The 23,583-nt window shown below is 40.8% G+C and overlaps 1 non-coding gene and 1 pseudogene across 1 annotated transcript; both read right to left on the bottom strand.

Annotated features, from left to right (window-relative positions):
* Positions 1-1,924: 1,924 nt before the first annotated feature.
* LOC126953348 (60S ribosomal protein L13a-like) lies at positions 1,925-16,495 on the bottom strand (annotated as a pseudogene).
* Positions 2,635-2,716, bottom strand: LOC126954049 (small nucleolar RNA Z195/SNORD33/SNORD32 family). Its single transcript, XR_007725500.1, has one exon. It is a non-coding gene; the product is annotated as a small nucleolar RNA Z195/SNORD33/SNORD32 family (small nucleolar RNA).
* Positions 16,496-23,583: the final 7,088 nt, after the last annotated feature.

Raw genomic sequence — 23,583 nt, 5'->3', positions numbered from 1 at the left:
GGCTCTCCCCATCTGCCACCAACCAAGATATTTATTAAACATTTAGCCTACACTGCTGATTGTCCTTCACAACTCTACATATTATTCTCTTCCTTCCAATATGAAGAAGTTGAAACAAAGAAATGTAAATAACTTTCCCAAGGCAGTAAGTAAGCACCAGAGCTGATGATTGAACCCAAATCTGCTAACTGTAGAGGGTGTGCATCAACCAAAGCCCACCAAATCTCTGCGGGGAGGATGAGGCCAAGGTCAGAACTTTGCCATTGAGTTCTTTGACATCGAGTTCTTTGCCAACAATTTTTCCCCTCCGTCTAAGGAGAGGTATGCCCGTGTTTTAGTGGCATTGGAGGTAGAAATGTTGACATGGTATGGTGGTAGAGAGAGGGATCCCACAGAGGGAAAGAGCTCATTAATTCTGCTGAGACCCTAGGTTCCATAGCCCATAGACAATTCATTAGCCACTAATTATGGTAAAGGGGGCAGGGGAATATCTATAGGAAATATGCCAACAATAGTCATCACTGTGGTAGGTAAAAGAGGTCCCTCACTGCTTCTTTCTGTCAATAGGAAGAAAAAGGACAGTGTCTCTCTTCCCCACCACATCCAGTGAGTCCCGGGCATCCTGATAGTCCTCTCAAGCTTATGATTCATCCATTCAGAACCTCAGTTTTTTAAGTTCTCAGCTTCCTCCTTTTCTATTTAATTCTTCTGCGATGGATCACATTGTAGTAACAGAATTATAAAGCTCTGGATGTGGAGAGTACTTAGGACATTTAGCCAGGCTTCATATAACTGAATTGTTATGCTTCTCTTCCATTAGAAAGGAAGCCTACGGGGTCAGCTAATAAATGGCATGTACTACGTCCATGGATCTACTCAGTAGTCATTTCTGTGGCCTTTAAATCTGTAACTGGAATGCACATGCTTGGCAGTTGGCAGAATCCCCACATAGTTCTTTAATCTGTGGAGTAAGAACTACAGATTCAAGTGGAAGACCTGAATCTACACCTCTTACCACAAAGACAGTAAATCAAGAAAAATATCACAATTCAAGGGAAATGGCTGATTGATGCCACCTTTAATGGATGTGAGGGTTCATTCCTATCATATTTCACATTTAATTCACCTGTCTGGTCACTACAAAAATCAGAGGCATCTTGAAAGGTGACCAGACTAGCACAAACCCAACCAGGAAATAGCTGTAATTGCAGCTGTTGTGCCTGATTAACACGGTTTCAGGTCCATGTTTTATAGCTATTAATCTGTTGAATAGTGTGTTCTTTTCTTTTCTTTTTGAGATGGAATCTCACTTTGTTGTCCAGGCTGGAGTGCAACGGCGCGATCTTGGCTCTCTGCAACCTCTGCCTCCCGAGTTCAAGCAATTCTCCTGCCTCAGCCTCCTGAGTAGCTGGGACTGCAGGCGAACGCCACCACGCCCGGCTAATTTTTGTATTTTTAGTAGAGGGTTTCACCATATTGTCAGGCTGGTCTAACTCCTGACCTTGTGATCTGCCTGCCTCAGCCTCCCAAAGTGCTGGGATTACAGACGTGAGCCACTGCGCCTGGATGAATGTGTTCTTTTCAAATACTGTCAGGAAGAAAGACCAAAGGCAGTTTAAATTTACAGGGTATGAATATAAGTGTACATTTACATTTACATTTTTGCTTCAGTACCATGTTAAAACTCTCCCATTATAATAGGGTCCATATAATAGGGACATGGATGTGCTGCAACTCCGGCAAAAAAGCCTTGATTTCTATAGTGTAAATATTCTCACCATGGCCAATTTTAAACTGTCAATGTGAGATTACTGAAAATGCAGAGTTGTAGAGAAATGTACGGTAACACACCATTACACAGAAGAATTTATAATACAGAGGGTTTTGTGGTTTTTTTTGAATAAACAAACGGTCTTTATTAGGCTCAGACCAGAAGTCCATGGGTCTTGAGGAGACCTGTGTGTATTTGTCAGTTTTCTTTTTCATGTTCTTTTCCGCCTATTTCTGCAGCCTCGTAAGCTGTGTCTTCTTCTGGTAGTGGATCTTGGCCTTCTTCTTCCTCTTCTCCAGGGCGGCTGTCACTGCCTGGTACTTCCAGCTAACTTCATGAGCCGGGTGTCTAGGCAGACAAACTTTCTCGTAGGCTTCAGACACACAGCCCTGAGGGCAGCAGGAACCACTATCGCTTTTTCTTGTCATAGGGCGGCGGAATGCCATCAGACACCTTGAGGTGGTTCAGGGTGGCCTGGCCTCGCTGGGTCTTTTGGGGCAGCCGGCCTTGCACCATCCACCAGAAGATGCCTCTGGGGCCGAGAAATAGCAGGGCCTCGAGAAGGGTTGATGTTCATCTGCTTGCGGAGAAAGGCCTGTGGAAAGGCCAGGTACTTCAACTTGTTTCTGTAGAAATTGCCAGAAATGTTGATGCTCTCGCAGCGCACGACCACCACCTTCTGGCCTAGAAGGAGGGAAAGGGTTGGGAAGTGCTGAGGGTGCCACCTGAAGGCTCTCCCTCTACCTGTGACTGCACCCAGACAGTGATGGGCAGAGCGGAGTTCATGTTTCAATGAAAAGACAGGCTAATGGAAAATCACTTCTGAGCCAGGAGGACCGCACTCAAGGAATGGGAGTGGCTGGCGGGTCTCAGAGCAGCAGTGCATGGGGTTGGTCTCATGGCCATGAAACTCAAACGAAAGATGGTGATTGTTGCACCGATCCAGAATATTTTTATTATACAGACAACATTATTTAGTATTTTTATTATACAGACATAACAGATATAAATAACCAGAATAGTATAGAAAATATGGTAAGATAAATACCTAGAAAATGAAGAGCTTAGGGATTTGTTACCTATGTCTTAAAATAACTTCTTAAAATAATAGTCATGTTTAACAACTGATTTACACAATTTCTGAAAATTTAACTGTTGGCTCTATGAGGCAGTATGAACTAGCTGCAACACACCACTGAACTTGGACCTTCTGGACATTCAGCAAAACATCACATTGTTCCACTGTATCAACAATATCTTATTAATCGAACAGAATGAGCCATGAGGGCAAGCATATTGGCGACACTGGTAAGACAAATGCACTCCAGAGAGTGGGAGATATACCCTGTGAAGATTCAGCATCCTCCACATCTTCGAAGTTTTTAAACTTCGTGCCAGGATATCCCTCTAAAGTAAGAACACATTATTGCATTTCACATGTAACACTACTAATGCAGAACTGGAAAGAGATACACAGTAACACACCATTACACAGAATAATTTATAATACAGGAGTGTTTTTTGTTTGTGTGTGTTTTGGAATAAACAGTCTTTATTAGGCTCAGACCAGAAATCCATAGGTCTCGGGGAGACCTGTGTGTATTTGTCAATTTTCTTCTCCACGTTCTTTTCCGCCTGCTTCTGTAGCCTCATGAGCCGTTTCTTCTTCCACTAGTGAATCTTGGTCTTCTTCCTCTTCTCCAGGGTAGAGAATGCTTGGTTGTCCTATTTAGTTTCTAGAGGGAGCATATTCCACACTCATGGGAATACCACATGGAACAGTTTACTAGCGACTGACTGAAGCCCAGAGCAGACATGGGGTCTGCAGTTGTTCTAGGCTGTCATATCAGCCATGTGGTACTGCTTTGGCCATGTGACTTAATAGACCTAATAAGCACTAAAGGTATCAGTGGTGGGAAAAGATACAGTGTGGCATTTTGGGCAAGCCTCAAAAGGAAAATCACAACATAGATCCCCGGGGTTCTTGATCAAAGCTATACTGTCTGTTGCAGGAAAGTGAACTCCATTAGGAAACAAGTCCTAGCCTGCTCTTGGGCCTTAATAGAGACAGAGCTCCTGATCATGAGACATCAAATGGCCATGAGGCTAGGACTGTCCATCATGAACTGGGTCCTGTCAAATCAATCAAATGATGAGGTCTGGTGGTTACAACATCATCAATTGGAAGAGAGAAGTAGTATATCCTGGATCAATCGTGGGCAGAACTGGAGGGCAAATGCAAGGTGCTGAAGTGGGGGATCAGGTTCCCATGTCCCGCACACTGTGGCCTTGGTACTTCCCAACTTGCTCATACCAGTAGCTCATGGGAGTGTTCTAGTTATTTATTGCTGCATAACAAAATCTCCCCAAATTTAATGGGCTTAAATGAACACAAACTTCTTTGTATCTCACATGTTGTGGGCCAAGAATTTGGGAAGAAATTGGCTGGGTTTTCTTATATTCCATGTTGTATCAGCTGGGATCCCTTGGAAGTATTCAGCTGGCAGATGGACTGCTCTAGAGGGTCCGAGACAGCTTCACTCACATGCCTGACACCTTGGTGGGTTCGCTGTAAGTTTGGGCTCATCTTGACTATTCTCTGTCTTCATGCTATCTCAGGGCCTTTCTACATAGTCTGCCCAGCATGATAGTCAAACTTTTTACTTGGAAACTCAGGACTCCAAGATAGCAATGAGGAACAGCCAGTTCTCCTACAGGCTGGCCCCAGAGCCGGCATGGTGTCACTTCTGCCACACTGTTTTTGTCAAAACAGTCATAGACTAGCACAGATTCAAGGGGAGGGGAAATAGATAGCCCTCCTGATGGGATGATTGTCCGATAGTTTGTAGCCATCTTTAATCTGTCATGGGGTGAGGGGTAGTTTATAATTGGCTAATGGAGGAAAAATAAGATGACCTTGGTTCATGGATGTATCTGCTCAACACATTGGTGTGAGCTGAAAATGGACAGCTGCTGCATTATAGCCGCACTCAAGAGTAGTTCTGGAAGACAATAGAAATTGTAAATCCTCCCAATGGGCAAAGCTTTGCGTAGTGCACCTGATTATCTATTTTGTGTGGAAAGAATAATGGCCTAATGGAAGAATATTGTGAATACATGGGCAGTGGCAAATGGCTTGGTTGGCTGGTCAAGGGCTTGGAAGGAGGAGGTTTAGAAGATGAAGAACAATGAAATTTGAGGAAGAGGCACTTGGATGGATTTATGAAAATGGGAAATCTTTTTTTATTTATGAAAATGGGAAAATTGTGAATATCTTTGTTTTGCATGCTAATGCCCACTAGAGAGCATCCACAATAGAAGGGGCTCTAAACAACCAAGTAAACAGTGACTACAGGCCAGTTCACACTAAGCAGCTTCTCCAAAATGGATTTGAATCCAGACCATCTGATGCTGCACAATGGGAAAGGGCTCCGGGTATTTGCAGAAAACCCCCAAACTGACCATTTTCTCCTATATCCTCAACATTCGACACTTCTAGTCACCAAAACATGTTGGGTTTTATTTTATTTTATTTTATTATTGTTATTTTTTTTTGAGATGGGAGTTTTGCTCTGTTGCCTAGGCTGGAGTGCAGTGGCGCGATCTCGGCTCACTGCAAGCTCTGCCTCCCAGGTTCACGCCATTCTCCTGCTTCAGTCTCCCGAGTAGCTGGGACTACAGGCGCCCGCCACCACACCCTGCTAATTTTTTGTATTTTTAGTAGAGACGGGGTTTCACCTTGTTAGCCAGGATGGTCTCGATTTCCTGACTTCGTGATCCGCCTGCTTTGGCCTCCTAACGTGCTGGGATTACAAGGCTGAGCCACCGCGCCTGGCCAACATATTGGTTTTTCTCCCAGACTGACCAATATATTCTCCAGTGGATACCAATTAGGTGTCCTATAGTTCAATTCAATTCACCTCTGATATTATTCACCTGGAGATAGAGTGAGATCGCACAGATTAAAGGATCCCATAAGACTGCTTCCCACTTCAGATGCCAATCACAAGTCCAAGCTTCTGGAACTTCTGACCTACTGGGAATCCTATTGGGGGTTCCCACAATCCCCTCCTTGGGTTTGATCATTTATTAGAGCAGTTCACAGAATACATGAAAGCTCTTTACTTCAATTTACCAGTTTATTATAAAGGATATTCCAAAGGATACAGATGAACAATGAAATAGAAGAGATGCACAGGAAAAGGTATGTGGGAAGGGGCACAGAGCTTCCGGGGCATGCCGCCCTCTCAGCACTTCTGTGTGTTCACCAACCTGGAAGTTCTCTGAGCTCCGTAGTTCAGGGATTTTTGTGGAGGTTTCTTCAAATAGGTATAGTTGATTATTAACTCAATGTCTAGCCCCTCTCGATTTTCTGGAAGATGAGGGTGGAGCTGAAAGTTTCAAACTTCTAATCATGGCTTGGTCCTTCCAGTCAGAGTCCCCATTCAGGGGCCCACCAAGGGGTCACCTCATTAGAACAAAAGATGCTTCTGTTACCCAGGAAATTCCAAGGGATTAGAGCTCAATGTTAGGAACTGACATATTTGCTCAAAGACCAAATATTAGAACAAAAGACTCTCCTAGCACTCCTATTGCTCAGGGAATTACAAGGGCCTTAGGAACTCTGTGCCAGGAACTGGGATCAAAGGCCAAATATGTATTTCTTATTATATCACAATATCACAGCCTCTTGGCCACCACATTATTCTGCAGCCCATGACTGCAATAGCTTTTTGGATTATATTCAGATGGTTTTCACATGTGGCTATAGACTCAAGTACCATACTCAATGATGATCTCAGAATTACATGTCATTTTGCTATGATTCTCTCCCATGTTTAGCTTTTTGAAAAATCTTTTGGTTTCATATTATATTATGGGATATATTAGCAATCTCTGATAGTTTTGTGGCATATTAAATATTCATGGATGAAGCAGCTTTGGGAGTAGATAATGGATAGGGTGTTTATAACTAACCTAATTTAAATTTTATTCTAGTTACTACATTACTTAGCTATTTTGCCTGGCAATTAATGAAGAGCACTGGAACTGATTCCTACTGGGGCATAAACTTGTAGCCACTTCTGTCTTGAGTCTATTAGCTGCTTAAAATTTACACACACGCACACACATACACACTATTTTGAATATGTAAAGCACACACCGCTGTAACATTTAAAAGACAGGCAAAAATATAAAGTGAAAAGCAGATTTCTCTTCCATGTCTGTTCTTCTTCAAGTTACAGCTGTCAATGATGTCATAGGGCTCACCAGCTCCAGAAACAGCTTCTTCTGCAGGAACCTGGGAGGCTTCCAAGACACAAAGAGATTTTACTTCCTGCTGAAAGACATTGGTGATGGCTTTCTCGACTCCTGTAGACCTCGCGACTGCCGGATCCCAGTTGGTGTAATCTGCCACGGTCTTTGGCAGGAGCAGGCATCGCGGGCCCAGAGCTTGGGCCGATTTCTTCTTCTCGACACGGCAACCTTGTCTAGGGAAGGCTGGCACAGAGGTCTGCAACCATGAGCCAGCTCCGCCCTGCTCTGCTGTCAGTCTGCACCAGAGGCCAATGCTTTCATGAGGACGCAGGGCCTAGGATTTCTTTCCATAAATATAGTCTATCCTCCATTCCCACAGGTTCTGCATCTACAAGCAAACATGAATTGAAAATACAATATTCTCAGGATGCTGAACTCATGGATGTGAGAACCGACTTTTTGTATCTGTGAGTTCTGCAAGGTCAACTTTGGAACTTCAGCATCTGCAGATTTTGGTATCTGCCCTGGGGATACTGAGGGATGACTGTAATAAATGTTCATTAAATGCCTACTGTGCCAGATACTATGCCAGGCACTAAGAATATAAGGATAAGTGAGCCAAAACCCTGGCCCTCACTTTCCTTACTGTGTGCTTTGAGAGGTAGACAATTAAAAAGATCTTGTTACTTCATGGGAAGTGCTTTTTGTTGGTGGTAGAGAGGAGCTGGAGGGGAGAGTCTTCCAAAAAGAGGGAGGAGCACGTTCAAAGGCTAAAGGTGGCAAAGAGCCTGGTGTGGCTCAAACACTTGCACTTGCAGATAGTTCTGTGAACTTGCAGGATTCTAGGCGGTTGAGCCTTAGGAAGTGGGGATGGTAAAGTCTGGAAAACAGGAACCCGATCTAGGAGTTTGGGCTCCACATTTTATTGCAGGGGGAAGCTATATATTATTTTTGGCTAAGGGAGTAACATAGTCAAATTTGTGTTTTAGAATGATTACTCTGATTCAACATGGATAATCAATTTGAATCGGTCAAGACTGCAGGCAAAGAGGCAGTTAGTAGTCATTCCTATCATCCACCAGATATTTCTGGTTCCCTTTCCTGCCACATGATTGGTTTATTTCCCCTCACCTTGAAGTTATATGTAGCCATGAGATTTGCTTTGGCAGATGACCAATGAGTCAAAGTGTTATGCCACTTCTGATCGGAAACTAAGTGCTAGTTTGCTATTTGTCATGCTTATTATTTCCTTCTTTCCCAGCACCTAGGAGTGTTTGAGATGGTGGGTGTTCTGTCAGTCCACATCTTGGGGTGAGGATGACAAGGCAGAATCTCTGGTTGGATGACAATGGGCATGCAGCAGCAGCAAGAAATAAACCTATGCTGTTTCAAGTCACTGAGGATTGGTATTGTTATCACAGTATAACCTGGTATATACTGACTGGTACACCTGAAATGCAGCTATTGCAATAAAAATAAGCAGCACGTGGACTGCAGGTAAGGTAGAAGCAGTGGGAATGGGGGGAATGGATAGATGTGAGGGCTGTTGAGATAAAATTGACCAGATAAAGTGACTGAAATGCAGGAGAAGAAACAGGTTCAGGTAGAGAAAGATGCTGACTTTAATGTGGAACATTCTGGATTTGAAGTTCAGGTGGAGGTGTCCGGTGGACAGCTGGACTTACAAGTGTGCAACTCAAGAGAGCTGGGTTACAGATGAAGATTAGAAGCATCAGTAGATTAACACATTCCTGCACTCCTCTTCCTTGACCTGAAGGTCAAGATTCTCTGCTCTTTCCTTCTGAAGGAGGCATTAGCATCTAGATGGTGTAGGCTACTGAGGGGATAAAGGCAATGAGAAGAGGAAAGAGGAGAGAATGGTTCCATTCTAAACAGATTTTCCATCACACTCTCCATTCCATTCATGTGAGGCTTTGAGAAAGTAATGAACGTAGATCAACTTGAAAAAGGAAATAAGATTTCATAGAAGTTGGGGCTTACACTGCTGCTCCCTTTCTTCTGAGGCCTTTGCTCCATCCAGGCTCCACTGCAGCACTTTATTACTTACAACTGGATTTCATTTTTGTGCCTGGCCAGTAGAGGTTGGTCAGAATTTCAGAACCGCACTAGGAAATGGGTGCAGGACAGCTGTTACCACTGTATAGCCACTGCAGAGCAGACTCACACCTTCTCATGGTCACTGTTATACAGAGGTTGAGAAGAGGTAAAGGAAAATCATCTCCAGAAATGGGAACACATTTTCAGGGTTTGGCAGGAGATTAGTGTTGTGATCCCTGGAAAGCTGGATAATCAGGAAACCTACTAGGACTGGAAAAATAGAGTTTTCTGCCTGATAACCCATTTGGGTATAAATCCTAATGATGTTGGTATATTTATAATGGTGTAAAAGCAACTGCATGCACTTGGTAAGTTAACAGATATGCATCTCAATTTAGGTCTAACAAACTGCTGTGTGTTCTTCGGTGAAATTACTACATTCTCTGAGCTTCACTTTCTGTCAGTCCACCTCAAGCAAGTGGAGATGAACCATCCTGATGTCAAAGGAAATAAGATTGTAAGAATCAGAAGTGGCTGGGCACCATGGTTCACTCCTGTAATCCCAGCACTTTGGGAGGCCGAGGCGGGTGGATCACCTGAGGTCAGGAGTTTGAGAACAGCCTGGCCAACATGGTGAAACCCCGTCTCTACTTGAAATAAAAATTAGCTGGGCGTGGTGGCGCACGCCTGTAGTCCCAGCTACTCAGGAAGCTGAGGCAGGAGAATTGCTTAAACCTGGGAAGCGGAGGTTGCAGTGAGCCGAGATCACGCCACTGCACTCCAGCCTGGGTGACAGAGTGAGACTCTGTCTCAAAAACAAAACAAAACAAAACAAAAAAAACCAAAAAAAAATCAAAAGTGATGGTAAAGTGATGATGATAATATAAGAATCAGAGAGAGGTTACATAACCAGAAATAGGCGTGGTGTATCTGGAGAACCTGTAATGGAGAAGACAGTTAAAAAATCGAAAAGAAAATAAAAATATAGAAATTAAATATTAAAATGGGCAAGTATGATAATCTTTTTGAGTTTTAGATGTTAATTAAAGATACCTACCTCCTCTTACCTGACTCTTAGTCTTTCTCTGTCTCTTTCTCTCTCACACACACACTAATGTACTGTGACCCATTGTAAAGGCTTTGATGGGTGTATGAAAGGTAGTATACTTGGGAGTTCAAACTTGTTCACCAAAGGATACATAATTTCTTCTTAATTTAGAAAGCACATTAAGCAGCTCTCCCCCAGCTTTGTGTGGGCCGCATTTCCTTCCCCAGCAATCTCCTGAATGCCCTGGTTACCTCCTTGTTCCTCAGGGTGTATATGAGAGGGTTCAGTGAAGGAGTGCCCACTGCATAGAAGAGACCAAAGAACTTGCCCCTCTCTTGGGCATAGGGAGTTTTGGGCTGGAGGTAAACAGCAATGACTGAGCTGTAGAAGAGGGTGACCACAGTGAGATGGGAGGAGTAGGTCCCATAAGCTTTCCTCCGCCCTTTTTCAGAGTTAGTCCTCAGCACTGCCCAGGCAATGGCTCCATAAGAGACAAGGATGAGGCTGAGGCACAGCCAAGATGAAGACACTGGCAACAGCCAACTGGATCTCATTGTAGGAGGTGTCTTCACAGGACAGTCGAATTAGCACTGGGACCTCATAGACAAAATCATCCACCTGCCTATGGTCTTATTAAAACTCAGCCTGAGTGTTTGTGATGTCACAGTAGGTGGGTGTTTCTCTTCTGTCTCTGCTCACCCAGCCTTCCTTTCCCAGGCTCATCACCATCCAGCAGCTCCTTCTCATCCCCTGTTCCTTCTGATCAAACATTGTCTAGTGGGAGTGAGGAAACCATTAATGTGCTCGACAACGGATGGAGCCTCACACTGGTGCCTCTGACTTCCTGGTTGAATGCAAAACGGCTGATGTAAACCATAGATCAGCTAACTAGTTAGTTTTCATTAATTTTGAAAAAATTTATTAAGCACCTATATGTTCTAATCACTATGCTACTACTGAATTTTCCCTTTGTTATGTGTGGAAGGAAATATAAAGAAATGTGTGTTCAGTGAGTTTCCTGATTGTCAACATTACTAGAGAATTCATCATGTTTTCTAGTGGTTGGCATAAATTTTCTCAAATCATTCACATTCTATCTACTTTACACTTTTGCAAGAGATTTGACCAATGATAGAAATGTGGACTGTGGAGATTTCTTCTGTATGTGAAATGACTCAACCGCTAGAAAGATCAGTCTGGTGATTTAGGTCTTGCAAAAAAATGATGACTTATTAAACTAAGAACAAACATTTCTTCTGCAAATGAAACGTCCTACCTAAATGTTCCATTATGTGTAATATGTAAAAATAAGAAAAAATATAATGTCAGTCAGAAAGATTATTTTCTGGTTCTATAAATGCAAAAAAATCCTGAAGAACTGATGTTTGGCGATAGAAAGCTGAAATAGATTTCAATATCCTCTCCTTTTCATGTAAGATAAAATATAGTAGTAAAAACATACCATGTTGAGTTTGGGACATGTAAATAAAATTTTGTTTTGACAATGCTTGGTTAATTTTATTCACATGCAATTAAAAACGTTTGATTTTGAAATAAGTCGAAACTTAGAGAAAAGTTGCAAGTGTAGTTCCAAGAACTTCTACATAACCTTTATCAAATGCATCAATTTTTAGTATTTTTACTCATTTTCACTATCATTATGCTCAATATGTTTATGTATCATCATTTTTACTCTGAGTCACTTGGGAATAACTTGTGGACATCATGCCTCTTTCTCCTTATTGTCTTAGTATGCATTTTCTACAAGATGATCTTAATTAACACTATTCAGCAATTAAATTCAATAAACTTAAAATTGATACAGTATTGTTATATATTGTTATAACATACATTCCATATTCCTATTTTCTCTATGTCCCAATAATATTCTTTGTAGTATTTATTTATTTTTTTTCACATAGGATCCAGTCGAGAGTCACATATTGTACTTAGATGTCAGGTCTGACTGTCCTCTTTAGTAGCCTATCCTAAGTCACTGAACTAAGGAGTCTACTTCAAATTACTGAACAATGTGGTCATTCAAGGTTGAGGAGCTTATGGCCTGGAAGAAAGAGTAGTCTTTCTTTCTTCCCCAGGGTTGAAAAACCCTGGCTAGTACATTCAGCATCAGCAGAAAACTTGAAACATTGCGGGCAAATAAGGCAAAAATATTGGGGTAGCGGGGTAGAGATGAGAAACAGATCTGTAAAGAAAATGAGTAGGGTGGTTGAGTGAATCAGGGAATGCTTCCTGGAGGAGGGGACTGTGCTTTTGAGAAGGGAAGGAGAGTTTCAGCATACAGGGCCAACTCAGATGTGGGTGGATGGTGGCAGCTGAGAGGCAGGAACTGGGCAAGTTGTTGGGGAGGTGGCTGGAAAGGCTATAGGTTGGCAGTGTCTCCCCATTGCAGTGTCTCTTTTTTGTGTGTTTAAAAGCCCCATCTCATCTTTTTATTTGTTCAATCTGTTTATATTTGTCTCTTTTTTTCTTTTCCTTCCTCCTATATTCTTTTTACTCTAAGAAAAAGTTTTCCTTTAAAATATTGTTAAATATTTTAACAAAAGATTATTTAAATCTTAAAAGCCTTCTGTGTGCCCTTTCCTAATCATACCCACTACCTACTCCTGAAGAGGCACTGACTATTTCCATTATTATTTTTATAAAATCATTCCTGTATTGTCTTATAACATTACATCCTTTGTGTTGGTAAAAAATAGCCAACTGCTCCTTATTCATCTGTCAACCATCATTCTAATATGCTTTCTGCATCCTGCTTTTACACTCTTATACTCTTGGTAATTCATTGCTTAACTCTGTGTCATTTTTCAGTCTCTTCAATTTACATAATTCTTTGACTCTCTGTTCTCTCTTGTTTTGCGTTTTGCAACATGTCTTTATTCTCACTCTCTTTCTTCTGGTCTTTTTTAGTTTTCTTGGACACCGACAAAAGTCCAGTACAACTTTACTCTCTACCTATTAATTTCATATTCACGGATGTATTTCTTTATTAATCACCAAAGACCTAGTTGTGTACTAGGTGCTACAAGGGAATGAAATATCAATTCTTTTCTCAATTCATTAGTGAAAACCATGTTAATACTTCGGCAGCTACCATCTGTTGTGTACTTCCTATACACCAGGCACTGTGCTAAACATTTTCTGAATACCTGGTTCTCATAACTCTTTGAGGTAGTTGTGTCATCTTCCTTTTACAGAAGAAGAAACAGTCGCAGGAGAGGTTAAGTAGCTTGCCCAAGGTTACATAGCTGATAAAGACCATGCCTGGAGTCTGAGTCCTGTTTGATTACCAATCTGGTGCTAATGGGGTAGCTCTACCATTGATGATATGTGGACATTAATGGGCAGTAGGAGAAGAATAAACTTATAACTTTTCCTCAATCATGTCAGAATCTCCCCATTGCCTGCTGCTGGAGCTTCTCCCTGACAAGGAGCTTCTGGACTGAGTAAGCCTCTACTTAATCCTCACAATGAAATCTACAAGCAAAGTCAGGAGTGTTGGGACCTTTGAAAAGGTTGTGGATTAGGGCTTAGGTAGTAATGTTGACTGCTAGTGCTGCTGCCACACCTTTCAGAGCACTTCACAACCTTTGTATGACCCAGATATTATTTCTATATTCTATTTTTATTTTCAGATGAAGAAACTAAAACATAGACAGGTTAAATAATTAGCTCAAAATTATATAGCCAGAGCTGAGACTTGAACCCAGGTGGGCTGGCTCTAGAGTCAGGCACAAACTATACCCCATCACCATCCATCTTCTGGACCCATGAGGCAGGAGGTTGCTCTATGCCCACAACCTCTCCTCTTCAGTCCAGTAAATTAACCTCTCTTTTAGTGGTAGTGGAGATAGAAAAGGAAACGTGGTGAAGTGATGGAGGGGGGATCCCAGGACTCCCATCCCATGGAAAGAAATGGCTTGTTAATTCTCTCAAGACTCCAGAGCCTCACAGCCCACAGACAGTTAATTAGCCGCTGGTGCTAATGATGATTAAGAAAGGAGGAGATGATTCAGAGGAAACGTGCCAGTATTGGTGCTCCCTGTGGTAAGTAAAAGGGTCACTTTCTGCTCTTCTGTGTCATTGAGGAGCACAAGGTCATGTTTTCTCATTGCCACCTCTCCTGAGTGTGTCCCATTCTTTTCTCTCAAGCCTCATTTGAACCCATCTAAGACTTCGTTATTTCTTGTTTCTTCTCTACTTGTTGAAATTTGTATATAATTTACATGCAATAAAATGCACAGATTTGAGATATACACTTTGATGAATTTTGATGACTTCAATGAAGAAACAGAAGATTTCCATCATCCTACAAACCTTCCCCTTGCCTCTTTCCTTGATACCTGCCATTTTTGCCCAAGGCCAACTGCTATTAAGATTGCTATCACCAGTTTTGGCTCTTCTAGGACTTCATACAAATGGAATAATACAATATGTACTCCTTTGAGTCAGAATTCTTTCACTAGGAGTAATTCTTTTGCAATTTATTAATGTTGTTTCATGTATCAGTAGCTCATTTCCGCTTTTAAAATCAACTTGAGTCTGGGCATGGTGGCTCACATCTGTAATCCCAGCACTTTGAGAGGCCAAGAGGAGTGGATCACTTGAGGCCAGGAGTTTGAGACCAGCCTGAGCAACATAGCGAGACCGTGTCTCTACAAAATGTACAAAAACGTAGCTGTGTGTGGTGGCCTGTACCTATAGTCCCAGCTCCTTGGGGAGCTGAGTTGGGAAAATAATCTAAGCCCAGGAGGTTGAGGCTGCAGTGAGCTGTGATCATGCCACTGCACTCTAGCCTGGGTGACAGAGTGAGACCTTGTTTCAAAAAAACATAAAATAAACTTCTTTAACGTACAATTTACATGTAATAAAATGCACATATTTTAAGTATATTGTTCAATATACTTAGGAGGTCAAGACTGTAGGGAGCCGTGATTGCACCACTGCACTACTGCACTCCAGCCTGGGTGACAGAGTGAGACCCTGTCTCAAAAAAAAAAAAAAAAAAGAAAGAAAGAAAAAAAAAAAGAAAGAAAGAAAGAAACAAACAAAGCATTCATACGTTCATGCCAGCTGATTTCATTGACATAACTTTCCTACAACAGGAAAAACAAATGTAGCAAGATAAAAATCAGACAACTGGTTGTCTGGGACAGGGCATAGGAGAATTTTCTAGAATAATAAAAATGCGTGCTCTATATATTGAATTGGGTATTGGTTATCCAGGTGTATGCACTTGTCAAAACTTGTTGAACGATATACTTAAAATGTGTGCATTTTATTACCTGTAATTTTTACTTCAATGAAGTTTACTTTTTTTATGTTTTTTGAGACAAGGTCTTACTCTGTCACCCAGGCTAGAGTGCAGTGGCATGATCACAGTTCACTGCAGCTCAACCTCCTGGGCACATTATCTTCCCAACTCAACCCCCGTGTAGCTGGGACTACAGGTGCAGGCCACAACACATGGCTAAGTTTTTGTACTTTTTGTAGAGACAGGGTCTTGCTATGTTGCCTGGACTGGTCTTGAACTCTTGGGCTCAAGTGATTCACCCACCTCAGACTCCCAAAGTTCTAGAATTACAGGCATGAGCCATTGTGCCTGGCCTTCATGCTTTATTTCTGGCTTCTGTTATCCAACTTGTTATGGAAACTTATTCATAGTGTTTCATATATTAGTAATTTGCTCTTTTTTATTGCTAATAATATTTCACTGTGTAAATATACCACAGTTTATCCATTCATTGATGGGCATTTGGATTGTGTCTAGTTTTGGGCTGCTATGAAAGAAGCCACAATTGTTGGGTGTGGTGGCTCACACCTGTAATCCCAGAACTTTGGGAGGCCAAGGTGGGAGGACACTTGAGCCCAGGAGTTTGAGACCAGCCTGGGAAACATGATAAAACCCTGTCTCTACAAAAAAATACAAAATATTGACCGGGCATGGTGGTGCATCCTGTAGTCTCAGCTACTTGTGGGGCTGAGATGGGAGGATCACTTGAGCCCAGGAAGTCGAGGCTATAGTGAGCCATGATCATGCCACTGCACAATAGCCTGGGTCACACAAAAAAAAAAAAAAAAAAAAAAAAAAGAAGAAGTGAGCAGTTAGTTGTGTTGTATACAGTTCTTTGATCTTTGTGTGAACACATGTGCTCTTTATTTTGGGTAAATACCTAGAATTGGAATTTCTGAGTCATTTGATGTCTGTTTATCTTTATAAGAAACTGCTAAACTGCTTTCCAGAGTGATTGTGCCATTTACGCTCCCTACAGCAATGAGAGTTCCAGATGTTCCACATCCTTGGTAATGCTTGGAATTGTCAATCTCTTGGTTTTAGGCATTCTGTCGGCTGCGAAGTGCTCCCTCAAGTCGTTTCAGTTTGCTCTGCGATAGTTAATGGTGTTAAACATCTTATCTTTTATTTTTATTTTTATTTTTGAGACAGAATCTCCCTCTGTCGCCCAGGCTGGAGTGCAGTGACCAGATCTAGGCTCACTGCAAGCTCCGCCTCCCGGGTTTACGCCATTCTCCTGCCTCAGCCTCCCGAGTAGCTGGGACTACAGGCGCCCAGCTAGTTTTTTTTTTTTTTGTATTTTTTAGTAGAGACGGGGTTTCACCGTGTTAGTCAGGATGGTCTCGATCTCCTGACCTCGTGATCCGCCCGTCTCGGCCTCCCAAAGTTCTGGGATTACAGGCTTGAGCCACCGCGCCCAGCTAAACATCTTATCATGTGCTTTATTGATCCTTACCTGTCTTTTATTCAAATTATTTTTCATTTTTTAAACTGTGTTATTTGTCTTATTAAAACTGTAGTCATATCTTATAATAATATAATAAAGTAATATAATAAGTATTTATGGTAATACTTTGAGATTATGCAAGTATCTTTTACACATTATAGTTTTGCCTACTAATTTTAGCATCCACAAATGAGTTTTGACTGTAACAATTACTATTGGGCTGTTTGCCTAGTGATAACTTTCATCATTTCTCGTATGTTTGTTATTTTGAATTCTGTAAGAGCTGTTCCTCTCCTCCTATTCGTTTACTGTTTATTTTCTTTATTCATATCCAGTAATGACTCCTGGATATTTATTTTATTCTTTCTCCATTATTCTCATTATTTTCTTTGCTGCTTAAATTTTCCCAGATTTGGCTATGGGGAAATCCTTTAACTTGATTACTGTGAATTTGTTGATATGTCCTCATTTTTTTTAAAATCACTTCTTTAGTTTCCAGCACTATACAGTATTCCAGGGTTATCTTGTATGTTCTCTTTCCTCTCTCTGGGATCAACCATCTCTCCAAGGACTCCTGGTTCTTTTTACCAGAAAATCATATACAGTCGACCCTTGAACAATGTGTGGGTTAGAGGTGCTGACCCCCTCATACATTTGGAAATCCATGAATAACTTTTGACTCACGTAAACCTTAACTACTAATAACCTACTGTTGACCAGAAGCCTTACTGATCATATAAACAATTGACTAACACATATTTTGTATGTTGTATGTATTACATGCTGTATTCTTACAATAACGTGAGAGAGAAAATAAAATGTTATTAAGAAAATTATAAGGAAGAGAAAATACACTGACAGTACAATACTGTATCAATTATGTAAGTTTGTGTCATCTCTTAAGAAGATGAATCATCAGTCAGAAATGGCAGGAAACTGCAGCAGCAGACCTCAATCTACAGCACATATCAAGCAATTCAACTTTTTCCTGTAATGTTGTGACTTTGTCTCCTGGGAGAACTTCCAGCATCACTATATGGGTCTCATGGTGTTATTCAAGCTTTATGGAATTGCACTAAACACAATTAAAAATACACAAGATCCTGGGTGCGGTGGCTCACACTTGTAATCCCAGCACTTTGGGAGGCCGACGGGAGTGGATCACTTGAGGTCAGGAGTTCAAGACCAGCCTGGCCAACATGGTGAAACCCCGTCTCTACTAAAAATACAAAAATTAGCCAGGCGTGGTGGTGCATGCTTCTAATCCCAGCTACTTGGGAGGCTGAGGCAGGATAACCACTTGAACCCAGGAGGCAGAGGTTGCAGTGAGCCGAGATCGTGCCACTGCACTCCAGCCTAGATGACAGAGCAAAACTCTGTAACAAACAAACAAACAAAACAAAAACAGAACAACCACAAGAACTGTGAGACATCACTTTTTCCTAAAGAGAAGATGAACTACTCACATGGGAATGATTAGTATTACATGGTATTTTAATCCCATACTCCCAACACTTGAGCTCACCCTTAGTAACAGGAGCTGGCTACACAATTATTATAGTAGGACAATATGTACTATGACTAATTTTATGCAGTTTTGATTTAATACTGCATTTTATGATTGTTTATAAGTATTTGTGTGTGTTTTAATAAATTTTAACTTTTTATAATAGATTTGTGTATATTTTATAGTAAATGATAAAGTATGCTAGTATCTACATGTATTTTATGCATTTATGATATACCTAATGTTTCTTAATTATTTTGATATTTCTAAGCTATGAAGTTTGTGAGTTTTTTCAAACTGTCACAAATGTACAAAAAATTTTCCAGTATATTTACTGAAAAAAAAATCTACATTTAATGGACCCATGCAGTTCAAACCCTTGTTGTTCAAGGGTCAACTCTATTGTATTTTTCAGTTCCAGCGTTTCCGTTTGGCTTTTAAAATGGCAGTTTCTACATCTCTCTCCTAAAATTCGTCATTTTGTTACCCATTGTATAAATTTTTCCCTGTAGATTCTTTAAAATACTATAGTGATCTTAAAGTCTCCATCTGATAATTCTAACATTTGGGTGGCGTTTGGGTTTGTTTTTATTGAGGATTTAAAACTATTTGTCTAATATTTCTGTTTCTTCACATGATTGGTAATTTCCTGTTTTACACTTGATGATGTAATATGTTACAGAGATTTCGTATTCTATTATCTTTATCTATTTCGTATTCTATTATCTTTCTCTGAAGCATATTGAATCTTGTATAATAAGCAGATATATTACCCACTGATCACTTTGAACTTCTGAAAAACTGGCTTTACATTTTGCTGGAATGGATCATTGCAGTTTTTCCTTGGTTCTAGGGTGAATTCCTTAAGCCTTGGTTGTGATTTTGACTTCTAAAATCTGGTCCTTTTGGGGTTTCAGTTAAAGCCACATTATTTTCAGGTCTCTGTTAATGGTAGCACAGCCTAATCCTAAGTGAAATCCAAAATCCCCAGCTGACAGAAGAAAGTACCAAATAAGTTGCATGGGAAGTAGGAGGCAGAGCCTGGATTCACTCCAAGTTGGCGTGACTGCTACAAAGTGGATATGGGTCAACACATCATCCTGCACCTATGACTGCATTAGTTATTCCAGTTGCTTTGTCAGGTCAGACAATTTTTGCACATTGACATCAGACCCAAGTACCAGACTCAGCAATTGTCTCAGAATTACTTTTTTTTTCCGTTAGGTTTGGTCTCTGATTTTAGCTAATTATAAATTTCTTTGCTTTCAGATATATTATGGGCTATATTATCAATGTTTCCAAGTTTTGCGGTATGTAAAATATTAGTGGAAATTAAATTCTGGGGAGTAGGGAAGGCACAGAATCACGATAGTTAACTTACTATAGCCACCAACTTTTCATGGCCCTTTGCCTGTCAACTAGTGATGAGCACTGAAACTGGTTCCCATTGGTGTATAGCTTATAGCCAGCTCCATTCTGAGCTGATGACTATATAAAAAAAATACTATCCCTTCCCATACTATCTGCCTATCTGAATGTGTAAAACAAGCACGGTTGCAAAACTAGAAAATAACAGCAATAATAAGATAAGAAGTATAATAAATAGTCCGCCTCTCATTCCTGTTCCTCAGGCAACTCAGTTACTCTTTGCAGAGTCAGTGTCTCCTCACAGAGATGTTGTATGCACATGTTAGCATATGTGTATATTTTCTTCCTTTCTAAATAACAAAATATTATACATATATTTTGCAACTTGGCTTTTAAATTTAATTCAACCGTATACACCAGCATTTATTTGTCTATTGATAAGTGTTGTTCCCATTTATTTCGATTGCCAATAGTTATTTCACATGAATATTCTCGTACATGGCTTATTCCACACATACATAAGTGTACTAATAGGGCCAGGCATGGTGGCTCATACCTGTAATGCTAGCACTTTGGGAGGCTGAGGCAGGCAGATCACCTGAGGTCAGGAGTTCGAGACTAGCCTGACCAACATGCTGAAACCCCATCTCTACTAAAAATAAAAATAATAAATAAATAATAAATTATAGTCAGGCATGGTGGCACATGCCTGCAATCCCAGTTACTCAGAAGGCTGAGGGAGGAGAATCGCTTGAACCCAGGAGGTGGAGGTTGCAGAGAGGCGAGATCGTGCCATTGCACTCCAGGCTGGGAGGCAAGAGTGAAACTCCTTCTAAAAAAAAAAAGTGTACTAATAGGATAAGTTCCTAGAAGCAGAATTGCTGAGCTAGAGAATATGAACATGAAAAGTTTTAAATTATATTTTATTATAATCTTTGATACCACAGATAAATAAATATAATGCATATAGAATAATATAATGTAACACTATAAAGCGTAATAGTAGCATAATGAACACTTACGGTTTTTACATTTTTATAGCAGCCGTATTGCTTACATATGTAGTTTTAGATACTATATTCAGTTTTGCTTATGTTTATTTTTCTTTGGAACATTTGTTTTAGATAATATTACTTTACCTTTAATAAAGTGAATATACAATATGTCTGTCAAGTAATACATTTCTTTAACAAACATTAAGTTCTCTTGGTTAAATTTCAGATTCTGAATATGGCAAGATGAAATAATATCAGGGCTTCTAATGCCCTCTTACTTCCTGTTGAAAATCTCCTTCAAGTAGCTCGTATCAGCATTTAGATTGGACTTCATTTTTGTTAAAAAGCAGACATATCCTGAATTTCAAAGTAGTTCCTCTTTTTCTCGTCTCACTATGTAGTTTTGCTTGCTTTTGAGATTTATGGGGAGTATCATACTTTATGTAGTCTTATTCATCTTGCTTTTATTAGATATAGTGAACTCCAAGGTGCTCTTTACTCTTTGATTCTCGATTTTAAAGTTGAACTTCCGGGTTCTCTTCACCCTCTTGCCTCTAGTTTCAGTAAACAACTTTCCTGTCAGTTCTAATCAGTAGTTCACATCTGTTCCCCTGGTCACCTGCTCCATCGTGAGTCACCCCTGGCCACCTGCTTTGACGTGAATCATCCTGAGTTACCTGTTCTGTAACCGCCCTTCCCGCCAAACTACCCACCATGCCACTCCGGCTCATACCCCTGCGCTCTTTAAAATAGCCAATCGGAATTAGCTTAGATTGTGCGGTCCAAACCTAGCCAATAGGGGAACGACACAGCAGTAGGGGCTACCTGCCTCAGGAATAAGAACTCCTTCCCCTCCCTTGTCCAGGTGTGCTCTTGCCATTACTCAATTTGCGAGTCTCACCCTTCTATAGAAGTAAAAATTCCTTGCTGAGAAAATTAAATTTATGTCTGAGTGCTATTTCTTTGCAGCACTGCGGAATACGCATTTGTTTCTAAAACTTTTTTCACTCAATACGTTCTAGCACATTCATCCACATTGTTGTTCACGGATAATTCTTCTATTTATGCTGCTTATGATATTCTACAATTTGGTTACCTATTTCCCTAACACTGATAGGCATTTGGTTGTCTTGGTTTGGTATGTCCATTTTAAATTTCGATAGGTATTTTCAAACTGTTCTTCTTTGAGTGTAGACTTTTTTTCCCAATCACCAATAAATGAGAATTCACAGTAACTTTGTGACTGAGTTTGGTTGGCATTTTTGAAGCGATATTCCAGATCTCAAAGCAGTTTAGAAACTCTTTCATGGAAGTTATTAAAGAGACTAGAAAGAGACCTCTGTTCCAAGTAGGCCTCAATGGGGGCAGTGACAGGCCCAAGAGCGTCCCGTCAGCCAGGGCCACAGTGGGACACTCGTACATAACTGCAACAATTGTTTTATAACTTGGCAAGATCTCCATACCATCATCTTTTACTTTTGTTACTGGAAAGGGATCCTGATCCAGACCCCAAGAGAGCGTTACTGGATCTTGCACAAGAAAGAATTCAGGGTGAATCCATAGAGTAAATGGAAAGCAAGGATATTAAGAAAGTAAAGGGAAAAAAAGAATGGCTACTTTATAGGCAGAGCAACCCTGAGTGCTGCTCATTGACTATTTTTATGGTTATTTCACTAAACAAGGGATGGCTTATTCATGAGTTTTCCAGGAAACAAGTGGGCAATTCCTGGAACTGAGGGCTCCTCCTCTTTTCAGACTATATAGAGTAACTTCTGGACATTGCCATGGCATCTGTAAACTGTCATGTCCTGGTGGGAATATTTTTTAGCATGTTAATGTTTTATTTAGCATATAATGAGCAGTGAGAATGACCAGAGGTCACTTTCGTTGCCATCTTGGTTTTGGTGGGTTTTGGCTGGCTTCTTTACTGCTTCCTTTTATTTGCAAGGTCTTTATAACCTGTACTTTGTGCTGATCTCCTCTCTCATCCTGTGACTTAGAATGCCTAACTTCCTGGGAATGCAGCCTAGTAGGTGTCAGCCTTATTTTACCCAGCCCCTATTCAAGATGGAGTTGCTCTGGTTCAAACATCTCTGACACTTTAGCTGGTTTTCTGAACTTGTCAGAGGGGTAAATGATGTAGTTTGGATGTTTGTACTCTCCAGATCTCATGTTGAAATGTGACCCCCAGTGTTGGAAATGGACCTACTGGGAGGTGTTTGGCTTGTGGTGGCAGATCCCTCATGAATGGCTTGGGGCTGTCATCATTGTAATGAATGAGTTCTCACTCCATTAGCTCACATGAGAGTTGGTTGTTTAAAAGAGCCTGGCATTTTTCCCACTGTCTCTTACCTCCCTCTCTCGCCACATGACACGCCTGCTGTCTTTCACCTTCCACCGTGAGTAGAAGCTTCTTGAGGCCTCACCAGAAGCAGATGCTGGTGCCATACTTCTTGTACAGTTGGTGGAACTATGAACCAATTAAACTTTTTTTCCTTATAAATTACCCAGCCTCAAGTACTCCTTTATAGTATGCAAAACAGACTAATACAGCAAATTAAAAGAGATCTGTCTCTGAAAGAACTTATTGTAACATAGAGAGAGAGAAAAAAGTCAGATTGACACTGGGTAAGAAGCAAGGAGGCCAGGTCCCAAGAAGAAATCCTGCCTGTGGTCAGCAAAGGGGCACCAGGGTGTCTGGGACAGTCTTGGCCCTGGCTTTGGGCAGGGAGGGAATTTCTCATAGGAAGGGAAGAGTAGAGAGAGAGAGGTCAGAGTTCAGATTTGTTGTTCATATGTCTTCTTGAAAGGGCACTATT

Source organism: Macaca thibetana, chromosome 4 (assembly GCF_024542745.1).
Source record: "Macaca thibetana thibetana isolate TM-01 chromosome 4, ASM2454274v1, whole genome shotgun sequence".
In the NCBI taxonomy this organism is placed as follows: domain Eukaryota; kingdom Metazoa; phylum Chordata; class Mammalia; order Primates; family Cercopithecidae; genus Macaca; species Macaca thibetana.
The sequence above is the reverse complement of the archived record's forward strand: the minus strand, read 5'-3'. Positions and strand labels throughout refer to the sequence as shown.